The sequence below is a fragment of the Rhamphochromis sp. 'chilingali' genome (genome assembly GCF_963969265.1).
Source record: "Rhamphochromis sp. 'chilingali' genome assembly, chromosome: 4".
Classification (NCBI taxonomy): Eukaryota; Metazoa; Chordata; class Actinopteri; order Cichliformes; family Cichlidae; genus Rhamphochromis; species Rhamphochromis sp. 'chilingali'.
This window is the reverse complement of record NC_137948.1, coordinates 43,277,481-43,290,641: the sequence shown is the minus strand read 5'-3', so window position 1 is coordinate 43,290,641 and position 13,161 is coordinate 43,277,481. Positions and strand designations below refer to the sequence as shown.

The following is a 13,161-nucleotide window of genomic DNA, read 5'->3' as shown; positions in this document are numbered from 1 at the left end:
GGCTCGCACACAAGAATTTCACTCGCATGTGCTGTGCCAGTGTGCCTGCACATGTGATGTGACAATAAAAGTGATTTGATTTGATTTGATTTGATATGTTTAATATGCTGCTGAGAATATAACCCAGAAGAAGCGTATAGTATAGCTTTTATTTTGGAAAGAGACATTTCTCTGTAATAAACTCTCTTTTCCAAAGATGAGTGATTTCTCCATCAGATATTTATTATTTTATTACTTTGTTGTTTCAGCAACATTACATTTAAAAACTGTACTTTTGAGTTAATATATATATTTATAATTTTAATAAATGACAAATTAAAAAGGCATGAAAATTTTTTTGTATCGAAAAAATATCGAACCGTGACACCAAAGTATCGAACCGAACCGTGAATTTTGTGTATCGTTGCACCCCTAATATATATATATATATAGATAGATAGATAGATAGATAGATAGATAGATAGATAGATAGATAGATAGATAGATAGATAGATAGATAGATATCAAAGGACACTTTGCACCACTTTTGAATTTAAAGTCACATTAGCTGTAAAAACAGATATGGTTCTTGCAAAATGGTATAAACAAGACATGCTGTAATTTTCACAATTTTGTTAACGCCTTCAAAGTATTTTAGCAAAGATTCACTGAGAGAGAGAGAGAGAGAGAGAGTGTGTGTGTGTGGTGTGTGTGTGTGTGTGTGTGTGTGTGTGTGTGTGTGTGTGTGTGTGTGTGTGTGTGTGTGTGTGTGCGCGCTGGGGCGGAAGTGAGGGGGCTCAAGAGAAAAGAAACTGGCGAGTTAACAAAGTGAGCAATCAACTGCAAAAGCCTCAAGGCACACAAGCCTGCAAGGATTTAAGAGTGTTACTGAGCTTTTTAGTCCACCTATCTGTCCATCTGACAAATGACACCATGAGCCGTCCAAATCGTACTCCCATAGTGAGTTAACACTGCAATTTGCACATACACAGAAAACACAACTGCTTTTGAATTTACCCATAATCATTATCACAATAGTAATTTTCACAGTCAAATGGCTGAGAAAAACAAACATGGTACGTTGTTACTGATTGTAGCTGAAGCAATGAAATGCTTTACATGATCATAACATCAGCAGATTACCTGTCACAGTTTTTTCATTTATTTGGTTTCAGCATAAATAAAAAAGAGGAGAAACGGTTCCCTGCAGGATGCTGATGACACAGTGCAGCAGTGCAACAACAGAAATGAACACACACACCAGGTTCTCATGGTTCATATTACCATCACATCGTCTGTCTTCATTTCATTCAGTCTTCATTTCCCAGAGAAGCGAGATAAGAGCTGAAAGGAATGATGGAGGGCTCCTGTGCATCGCCTCTAAGTGTGTGTGTGAATCCACATGAGACTGTTTCTGTTTTATAAAAGTTACTGAGAAGGCCTGAGTTTCATCCTGCACACGAAAACAACAATGCTAGTTTTTAATTAAAGACATGTTCCTCATCAGTTTCTTGTCTGTTGTTCTGGGACCTTCTGCTGCCCTGACACTTGTTACTGCACCGGCAATGACTTGAATTCATGCTGCATATACGATGTGGCATCTTATATGCATATATGCTGTTCATGCTGGTTTCTGTTGCTTAAGGGTGACAAAAGTATTAATATTACATATGCAGGCTGAGGTTCTGTTAGACCTGTGATAGGCTGGTGACCAGTTCACAGTGTGATGCAGTGAGTGTAGCACTTTGGGTAAAGCTTTTATCAGTGTCACAGGCAGCCTTTTTATCAAAGCCGGTACAGTTTATATTGTCGAGCTCAGGTCACGTCTTCCTGCATACTGTGGGGGGGTGAGGATGAAGTAAGGAGGTGGTGCTTGCACACCATCTGGACTGGGTCTCTGATAAGGAACAGTCAGTCTACACCTCATCACTCAGCCTGGTTTTTCTCGTAACCTTGTGTAAACTACTCTGAATCTTCTTCTCTTCTCTGATGGGATTCTACATCTCGCTGTTTCATCTTCACTCATATCACTTCTGAGATAAGAACAACAATATCATCCATTTGTGGGATGTATACTGCCCAAGTCATTTACTTGTGACATGTTAAGTGACCTGTTCTTTTTCACTATTATATATCGCTGTGGCCCTTGGCCCTGTAGGCCCACATCTTTGCATGTAATGAAAAATAATAAAACAAGGAAAAATATGGTCAAAATAATATGAATGAGCCAGACCATTATGTGTCCCCTAGTGAGTGTTAAAAGAGAACTATTATAAATCCCAGTGTCTGCTCGTGTACGCATAACAAAAATATAATGTTATACAATATATCACTGTGCATGTGCAGGTGTGGCAGTCTGAGGCACTTTAGCAGTAATTGAAACTTTTATTTTCTGAGTAGTAGCCCCATCTAGAGTAATGCAGTCCATCAGGAAAATTACTACTGTCACACACACACACACACACACACACACACACACACACACACACACACACACACACACACACACACACACACACAGGCTACTATCTCACCTTCATTCCTTAACTTGGATTTCATAGTGTGTGCCCTTCTTCTGATGACTTTCATAATTTTTTCAAGCTTTGCACACACACACACGCACAAACACACACAAACCCTCTATATCATAGACAATCTATCTCACATATCCCTCTACAACGCCTTGTTGCTAGGAGATAGTGCTCTATTTATGGAGAGAGTGATAGAGAGACAATAGAATGAGTGCACATTGTGTGTGTATATACACAACTTCAGGAACTTAACTCTCCTAAACTTCTCATTCCTACTCTTCTCTTTCATTTATCCCTATCACTCTCTCATCCTGTGGCTCTCACACACACACACTCACACACACACACTCACAGCCTTTTTGTCCTGGACTAGAGACACAGTACGGGCGAGGACAATGTATGTGTTCATGAAGTGCATGCATGAGTGCACATGTGAATGTGTACGCATCTGCAGGGAGCTGAATTCCTCTGTGTGCATGCATGTGTGTGCGCCCCAGCAGGTCATATAATGCTTGGCTGGTTGCATTGTCTGCCCCAGCGGTCAGTCCGTCACACACTCTGTCCCCTTAATCTGCAAATACATCTATTATAATCTGATAAAGCCTGCAGAGAAAAAAGCGCTCTCCACTGGAAACACTGAAACAAAGACACAGCTCTGCAGGGTGAAACACGAACGCACCTACAGCACCATCAATTTGCCCTTAGAAGAGCACCACCTATGAAACCGCGTGTTTTCTTGACGATGCAAAATAAGAAGGCTCTCAACATCAGATAATGACAGATCAAAAAAATTTAAACACAGAATTTACTACTTTGTTACAAAACACTTCAAAAGAAGTTGTTCATTTCGTTCAGTTGTTAGGAAAAAAACCTGTTAAAAAAGACAAAAAAAAAGAAATTCAAGGATGGACATCTATTCAAATACGCCTCCTTTGTTTTTGCAGTACAGTTGTCATAACACAAAGTAATCCAGCCTTTGTGACAGCAATAATTATCAACGTGTGTTTTATATGTGCAAATGAGTCCTTTGTATAAGCATCTCAATAAGTGAGATGACACAATGAAAAACATGCAAACTAAATGAAAAGACCTTAAAGGTGCTTTTCCTATTAATGTAACCACCAGTGGAATGCTGCAGCTGTCTGTGCTGCTTGACTGACTGCATTGTCTCTCCCAGCGGTTGGTCTCAAACCCGTAGTCCTCCTAATTCACTCAAACATTCCAGAGAATAAGGAAAAAGAAACCCTGAGCCTTAACCTTACCTTGATACGCATGTCAAATACACGCAGTAAACTCTTATTAGTCCAACACACAGACGTCTTGACGAAAACGATTTACCGAAGCTCAAGCTCTTTTTTTTCCCATTATTCATGACATCGTTATCAAAATCTTTTCAAGTCCTCACCCACTCACAGAACGCACAACTGCGTGTAGCACAGCACAAACACAGAAGACGTAAAACTAGAAGGGGATCTGAATTGCTATTTCAGCTCGAGCATCTTCAGGCCACAGTAAAGGAACGCAGCGCTGCAGTCAGCCTTACATGCAAAATGATTTGATTAAGATATGATACAGTTATATATTGCTTTCATTTATTTACTTTTCTCTGGCGCGTTATCATTCCTAATAAGCCCGCTCCACTCTGAATCAGTTGCATGTGTTCTTCTCTCTACTACAGTCTGTGCCGCCTTTATCATTCGTCCATCCACAGTCATTTTTAAGCATATTTAATTTCACAGTGACATGTTAATTCCTTTAATCCATCACCCACTTCCTTTTTTGCTTCACATGCATGTTTCAGGAATGTCTCCAAACTTATGTTTCCAATTGAAAAGGTAAAGGGAAGAGGGGGAGGGAGGCAGCGAGACACTGCGAGAGTGAGAAAGAGAGACAGGAATGCAAATCTTGTCTCTGGAAGCAATTAGACAGAAAGCAAGAGCCCTCCTTCTCTTTTTGTGTCTGAGCAGCAGCCAGTCCAGCCACCATAACCTCACCTCAACCCAACGGATGCGCGCACACACACACACACACACACACACACACACACACACACACACACACACACACACACACACACCTTTGCCAAATAAGATCGGGTGATACTTCCCAGAGTTGAGTCCACTTCTACTTCTATGTGTAGTTTAAACGTTATTGCCAAGGTGACAACACAGTGTGTATGAACAAGTGTAAACCAGATTTTTCAGTGTAAGTTAATTGTTCTGTCATTTACTCACAGAATAAAAATGTGAGCATCATTAAGCCGATAAAGTATCCTTAATGCTTTGCTCATACAATTAAAATTAGCAGAAAATATTAGTAGAACTTATGAAGATAACACACACACACACACACACACATAATGTTTAAAATGAAGCACTGCAACACTAGAATTCATAGTAGAGCTTTTGTGTTGGACTACATATGGCTCAGGTATTTCTTAATGTGTACATACACACAGGCAGGGTTGGAATTGTGCTCACAGTAAAAAAAAATAGATGAAACACATTTTAAAAGCTATGCAGTGAACGACTTTATAACCTACACTGATTTCCACTCTGCATTTTGTGCTGCAGCTTAGATCAGCTCCAAACACAAAGTCAGGACTGAAGAGGAGGAATGCTGGCAGAGTTCATGAACAAAACTCAGTGTGTGAGCGACAAAGAAGCGATGTGTTGTTGTCTTCAGTGAGCGGTGAAAGAAAAACCACTGACCTGAAGATATTAGGTTGACTTTGACTAAAGACAATTACACTCCTGCCACTGTGAGGAACACACAAAGTAACACAAGCAAAGCCTGGAAAAAACATTTCCGCTTCACTGACACTGGCAGCGTATCATTTAGGAAGACAACAGCAGCGACGCAAGTTTTATATGAAAAGTGGCATTTTTAAAAGACCTTAAAATCACCCCGGTTTCGTAGTTGCATAGCGATGCAGAGATACACACCAGCCTGTGATTAAAATAATGGCATTCAAAAGCATTAAAGAATAAATCAAATAAGAAGGAAAGAACTTTTTACTATCACTGTGAGAGCTGGCAGCTTCCATCCGAAGTCCAGTCTGGTTACAGGATAGATCTGACCTCTGAACACCAAAATAAAACTTGTGGCTGTAAATTCATTCAAGCTGTCCATACATGAAGAACGAATCCAGAAGAACCTGATAGATCGATTGGTAATTAATCAATTCACACCCAGATCAGACAACCTGACGTCGCCCTCTTCCCCATCACATACAGGCAACTTTTATTTTCTTTATGAAAATGAAGACGAAAATTAGTCAGCACAAAGAAACATCAGTGTGTCCTCCTTCGCACGGATTGGGTATTCCCCGTCCATCCTGAAATATGTAACGGCCACAAAATCAAAAACAGACCTTGAAGCAAATATTTACGATACGATTAAGTCCTGACATGTTTATAAAAGTGTGTGTGTGTGTGTGTGTGTGTGTGTGTGTGTGTGTGTGTGTGTGTGTGTGTGTGTGTGTGTGTGTGTGTGTGTGTGTGCGCGCGCGTGCGTGCAGGCGTGTATGGCGAGGATAAAATAACAGTAAATTACTTTGGTGCCTATTAACAAGTCGTCCGTCCTATTACCCGAAAACGCTCGTCTGATTGGCTAGCCTCCTAGGTGCCTAAAAAGTACACCACACAATTTTTAAAAGGACGGCAAATCAAACATAATCAAACAAAAGAAAGACACCGCCAGGAGGGGAAGGCGAGGACAGCTCAAACACACCAATTACTCCGTGTTCATGTGTTTGTCACCTCCTCACGAAATCAAACTATGAGGCCTCATCCTGACGATATGTGAACACACAAAGACTAGCACGCACGCGTGCGCGCGCGCAAACACTGGCTGCTTTGTGTTGCCGATGACTTTACATTCAGTCAGTGAATTTACAGAATGGCAAGCGACTGACTGGAGACCAGGCAACTGCAAAAGACGAGCACACAGTCACACACAGCAAAGGCGGTGACAGGCACGCGCGCGCACGCACGCGCACACACCGTGCAAAAGAAAACAAATAAATAAATAAATTCGGTCGCATACCTTGTCTGTGGGAGTACTCCAGTTTCGCCCTGCTTAAAGGGTTAACGCTTCCACAAAAACCATAAATCCTTCCAGGTTCGCATGAGAGACGCCCCGCTGCCAGGGGAGATTTCAGGGTACCTCCGACTGTCTTCTCTCGCTTTTTTCTCTCTGTTTCTGGAGACACCAGAAGCTCGAGCCCGGTTTTCTCGGGTTTGCTCTTGCTTGTCTCTTTCCCCGTCGGTGGGACTGCCTCAGTCTTCTCTCTGACTTCTTGTTCTATACAACCTCTGGAAGGGATGGAGACTGAAGAACACCCAGCACCCCGTTTCCCTCTACCTTTTTTCCTCTTCTCTCTCTCCCAGATAAAGAAATCCTAAAATTCTGCTCCTTTAGTCTCTTCTCGTGTCACTCTGCGTGTCGGTACCGTGTATAAGCGCCGACCCTCGCCTGCTCCCGATACTTCTGTTACGTGTGTGCCGACGTGCCTAACTCGATCTCTCCTTTCTCTCTCCACCGCTTCGTTTCTGTAAGTTTCAAGCTCTCTTGCCGGGAGAGCGAGGGGGGGCGGGGCCAAGAGGACGAGAGGGAGCAGAGAGAAGAATGGGATTGGCTGAAACTGAGAATGAAGAAAACAGAGTGTGTGTTGGGTCGAGCGGTAGGAGGGGCGGGACTGCGGAGCTCGGCATTTGGAAGGCTGGTGGAGTAGATTTGCAGAGGAGGAGGTGGGCCCAAGAAGAGACACTCCCACTGCCACCAACACAGACTGACACACACACACACACGCACACACACGCCTTTCCCTCGCTCTTTCTCTGCATTTCCACTGATAAAAGACTCCCCGCTTTCATGACCACGGATGTATTCGTAGCAAAACTGCTACACGACTCATAACACATGACCCCTCTTTGTTTTTTCGGGCGCAAGTTATGACAAAAAAATAATTCATTATTTTCTCATACACACCGCATCTGTGTGTGCGTGGATGCAGCAAGCAAGCTGTATAAACCAAAGGTACCAAGGAGTGAGGCTCTCGGCAGACACACAGGTAGAGAATGTAGGATTAAACATTATACAGGGTGGCGCATGCACACACTTGTACCTCAGCAATCTAAAGTTTTGATAACTACGTTATTATAGAGTGTATATACGTATGGAGGTTGGCTAAATAAATGTATTCAAATAATTTAATAAAAATGTGAGTGATATTTTCAGTTTTTCACTTCAGAAGATTTAAATGCAACATTTTTCTTTCTTTTTTAAATTCGTGCCATTATAAATAAATAATAAAAATTTTCTTTGGAATTTAGTATAATTTATTTTTTTGAGAATGTTCAACTGAAAAATTAACATGCTTCTTACATAACTCTTAAGTGTTGTTTTTAAGAAGTTATTATTAAAATATATGTAATTTTATTCTATAGTAATAAACATTTTTAACAGAATACTTACATTACATCTACAAAGAAAGCATGCTGTTTTCCTGCAATAAACCAAATAAACCAAATAAATCAATTGAAATTAAATTGCACAAGATAAAGACAGTATCTGATGATTTTTTAAAAGACACTGGGTATGAGGAAAAGACTTGTATGAACCATAGAAAGGTACAAAAGGAATTAGGTGCGGCAAAAATGCAACATTATGCTTTATTTCTTGTCATGCAATTAAACCAGCCTTTGTTATGAGCTCATTTGACACGGTAATATAAAGATAAGCGGTCATCTGCCCAAAGAACTAATTTAGTGTTAACACACACAACTATATACACAGCTTAAATATTTTATTAATCTATACATCAACATCATCATTAAACATACATAGAAGCTAATGATATAAGCATCATCTTCCATAGAGGTTAATGGAGTATTGATTTTGGCACAGAGGCCACTAGCTAGGAGATGAGGATATAAAATGTGGTGTTATCTTTAATCTTTAATACTGCAGCGTTTATCACATATTTCACTACTGGACGTATGTGCATCTGCTACATTCTAAATACTTCACTTCATTTAGGGGTCCACAACAACAACCACCACAACAACAACAAAAGGATGGGGAAACTGCTCATTCTAAGAAATTCTTCTTCTTTCAGCTGCTCCCTTTAGCCTTACCCCTTCAGGGGTTGCCACAGCACTCCATCTCTCCTCCATGCAAGATCTCACCTCATGGAGTGAGGATGATGATGAGAAAGGACATAGATCAAATTGCACTATTTGTCATACTTACTAGCAAAATTCATTTTTGGCAGGTCTGGGGAACTTTTCAAAAAATTCTTCAGTCCTTACTTAGTGGTTGCTGGACCAAAATTCCATAGTGGATACAAATTTTGGAGACAATTAAGTTACGTGTTGAAAACAAATACAAATTGGAGAACATAACATCAAATGTGTATGGGGATGATGAAATGAAAAATCAAAAGAATTGGGATTTATTATACATATTTTATTAAAACATATAAATGTTAATAATGGCTGTATGATGACGTTTGTGCAAAGTTTTTCTTAGATTAGCCCACTTGTACAATCATAGTGAGATGTTGGCTCTGCCATGTAATGAAGAAACTAAGACTTGAATTATCCAGGAGTTAAAATTCTGTCTCTATGCAGTGAAGGAACTCGTCATTTGATCTCCTGCTGAATTTTTAAGTTTTCTCAGTTATAAAGAAATTAGGTGTTTAATTTTATGGTAGTTTTATGTTAATGAGAAAGATAAAATAATTTAAAGAATTCCAGAAAAAAACACATTACATTAAAGTTAGAAACTGATTTGTGTGTCATTGAGCAAAATATGTTTTTGATTCCTTACCCAAAGCAGACTGGATTAAAATCAACCAACCTACCAAGCAGTCAAGCAGTCAGTCAATCACAGATTCTCCTGATCTCAACGTAAATGTACAAATCACATCTGTCCAGAAAGTCTCTTTCTTCCAGTCCAACCTCTCCACCACCAAGACCACAGAGCTGTCAAAGGACATCAAGGGCAATATTGTAGACCTGCACGAGGCTGGAATGATCACAAGAAAGGTGGTGGATCAGCACAAAACCAGCCAGTTTATTAATGATCTAAAGGCAAAATCCAGCTTTGGCATCAGTTCAATTCACTGCTTCAGAGGAAGAGAAACACAATGCACTGTCTGTTGCTTTCTGTCATTACTATGTCCTTTTGGTTATCCACTTGTCTGTCTGTATTTGGATGTTCAACATCCTATGAGTTGCATTATGAGCTTGGGATTTCCAGGCAATACTCTGTACCGATGCTCTTGTATACTAGCCTTGATTACAGTGTTCCATGTATGCCCTGCCTGACAGCCTTTTGCACCATGTTGTTATGTCCTGGATTGTTTCAGGGGCATCTTTGCACAGCATGCATCTGGGACCTTCCTAGTGTGGAAGACCCCAGCCTCTATTGACTTTGTGCTTAGAGTTTATTCATGTGGTGTCATTATTAGTGCTTCTGTGTTGTCTTTCAGTCCAGCTTTGTTGAGCCACTGGTAGAATTCTTTTATATCAGCCATGGTATGGCACTGACCTGTCCTTTCTCTTCTTCTTTCACTGGTTTCTGTTGCCTCAAGTATTCATTAAGCCCATGATCAGTTGTGGCCATGTTTTTTTTTGCTTTTTGTTGTTTCATTCTGGAGAGTGGTTCTGACACTCACTAGTTCTTGGCCTCCTTCTTTCTATTTAGTGTACAGTGTCAGGGTGCTGAATTCGGGGTGAAACCCTGCATGAATCGCAAGGAGCTGTCTTGTCTTGATGTTGGTGTTGGGGTGGCTGTAGCTCAGGAGGTAGAGCAGGTCATCTACTGATCTGAAGGTTAGTGTTTTGATCCCTGGCTCCTCCAGTTTGCATGCCAAGTATCCTTGGGCGAGATATTAACCCAAAGCTGCTCTCCGATGTATGAATGTTTGTTAGGAAGCACTAAAAGTTTAGAAAAATGCTTGTGTGACTGGGTGAATGTGGCATGTTGTATAGATCGCTTTGAGTACTCCAGGAGAGTAGAAAAGCGCTATATAAGAATCAGTCCATTTACATTTACTATGCCAGTGACTTCTATCTCCTTTGGCCAGGTTATTATCACAGTAGGGTATCTAATAACTGCCAGGGCATCAGTCTTGATCTTGATCTTGTTCTTCCAGGTATTTGGCAGTTGCGTCTCTCCTAATGCCCTCCCCAGGGTACTTATAGCTATCCATAGCCAATCGTGTTAATTTGGGGGGTGAGGGGGTTCAGGCCTATGCAGAACAGCAGTGAGAAAGAACATCTCCTGGGGAAATCCCACACTTGATGGTGACCTGTGCAGTTGACTTAAAGTTGGCCTGTAGCGTCACTTGCCAGATCGACATCACATTCCTCATGATGGATCTCACGGTCCTGTTGATTATTTCTAAGAATTCCAGAATCCATGTTTAAGGCACTGAGCCATACGCTTTCTAGTAGTTAATCCTAGCGGTGAACAGGTTGGTCAGTCTGGTCTTACAGTGTGGAGTGATTGCTCTGTCTAGCTGGTGTTTTGTCCCTTCCATGTTGTGTTGAGGGAAGTTATTGGTTGGGCTTTGGATGGTATCGGATGGTCTGGCCTTCAATTAGCCTTTCCAGGTACATATTATGGATTAGCTGCTGGTTCATTTGTGTTGCCAGGCTGTGATGGTTACTGGTCGCTGTTCAGGAAGGTTGCTTTGGTCTGCTCTTAGATCTGCTAGCCACTGAGCATTGTTGTTATGTGTTGCATTCTTCTCTCATATGTTCTTCCAGTATTGCTCTGTCTCCAGCCTTGGTGGCGCTTTTCTCATATTTTTCATGTGCCTCTGAGAGTATAAAAATTCAGTGGAGAACATTTGAGTTCTATTGCTCTGATATGCCTCTTAAAGTGGTTAACCAACACTGAGTCTTTGCTTAACAGTCTCTAAGGCTTTGGGTATGGATAGCTTGTTGTACTTCTTTCTTCAACTTAGCCTCTAGTCACCTTCTCAATGGAGGGTACTGCTTCCTGTGGCCTTGTTCATCTTATAGCCAATCATCTCAAGTATCCCCATGGCTGTGGTTTAGATCAGCTGGTTGGTTTCAGTCTTTGAATGGAGGCATTTCCTTTGAGTCAAAGGAGATCTTTATTTTCCTGACTTAGTCATGTTTTACCTTCAAAAGAACTCCAAAGAAAATTTGGTATATAAGCCTTCATCAGGGAGTTAACCCATCAATCAGCATTCTATCTCTACCAAACTTCCATTTGGTGTGAGAATGAAGCTTTTAACCGCTAGGAATCTTAAAAACTAAGAAAAAGGAGGTATGGCATGGACTTTAATTGTGACTGATTGCCTCTAAACGTCATTACTGTGCTCTTGACTTTACCCTCCCGTAATCTATGTTGGACTTTCAGGCATTTCAGGCTAAATTCCTGCATTATATTTGAATCTTGCAGTGCAAAACACAGCCTTTACTTGACCTATTCTAGATCCCAGTTTCCTACGGATGGAGAGTACTAGAGAAGAGATTTTGACTCTTAGGACAGTTAGCTATTTTCTTCTCTTTATCTCTATCACCTCTGCAGCAGTAAGGCTTTTCTAACACTAGAGTATTTGCTGGTGCCACCCACTGACACACAAAGTACAGCCTTTATAGGCCATCAGAGTGCATGTGTGTGAGTGATTGATGTGTGTGTGTGTGTGTGTGCAGCTGTTCCCGCCATTTAAACACACTATGTATTTTTATATGACTGAGGGTGATATGGGTTCTTTCATTTGATTCTTCAGGTCCCCCACAACCTTAGAGAGAGAGAAGGCAAGAGAGAGAGACGGAGAAGAAAGAGAAGTGTGGGGAAAACGTGGGCGTGGGACACTGAGAGAAAGATAAAACAACTGAAGGAAAAGTGTGAGTGTGTCTTAAATAAGTCAGTTATTACAAAAAACAGCAATGAGGCAAGAATTTGAAACCAGAAGAAAGAAAACGTTAACTTTTTAAAAATCCTTCATTCAGTGTGTGGCCATTTGAGTCAAGGGTGAGATAACATTGTGTAACCCCCTCTCATGGTGGGGTGTTTGAGTATGTGTGCAAGTCACTGTGAGTTCAGACATTTCAGCTTCCTGCCCAGACAGTAAAATAACAATAATCATCTGGACCACTGCATCCTAGTGCTGCGCAGCAACAGAGAACAGCCTAAATGTGTTTATTTCTGCACATTATCTTGACAACTTTTTTTTGCCAATTGAAAATAACTGATTACTAAGCTCATGTGGGGCTGGAATAAACCATTTGGGATAGGTAAAGCTGCTGTTTTATCCATCTGTGGTTTAAGTGCAACACATATTATAATAAACAAGTGAATGCAACCACAAGAAATGAAAGTAACAACAGCAAAAACAATTATGATAATAATGACGACAACAATAGTGTGCACAAACCCATGAAAATGACTCTCTTGTAAGAATTTTAGACAAAAATCTACAAGTTGGGCACATACCAATCTTTGTCAAATGACTGCAAGTCGACAAATGGCTTGGTGACAAAAAACAGAGAAAAAAGAAAGAAAGAAAAAGAAAGCTTTGTGTTTCTATAGGTGTGCAGCAGCCTGGCCATCCATAAATGTTTCTAGTCGCAAAAGAAATAGCAGGAGCTGTGACAAAACCTTC

At 40.8% G+C, this 13,161-nt stretch overlaps 1 protein-coding gene across 3 annotated transcripts in view; it reads right to left on the bottom strand.

Annotated features, from left to right (window-relative positions):
- tenm3 (teneurin transmembrane protein 3) overlaps positions 1-6,895 on the bottom strand; it is a 183,226-nt gene extending 176,331 nt beyond the window's left edge. For 2 of the 3 annotated variants that reach the window (XM_080881555.1, XM_080881557.1), the window contains exon 1: positions 6,558-6,895. The gene's annotated coding sequence lies outside the window, so the exon portion shown is untranslated. The remainder of the gene's footprint in view (positions 1-6,557) is intronic. The other variant, XM_080881556.1, reaches the window with a different exon arrangement.
- Positions 6,896-13,161: the final 6,266 nt, after the last annotated feature.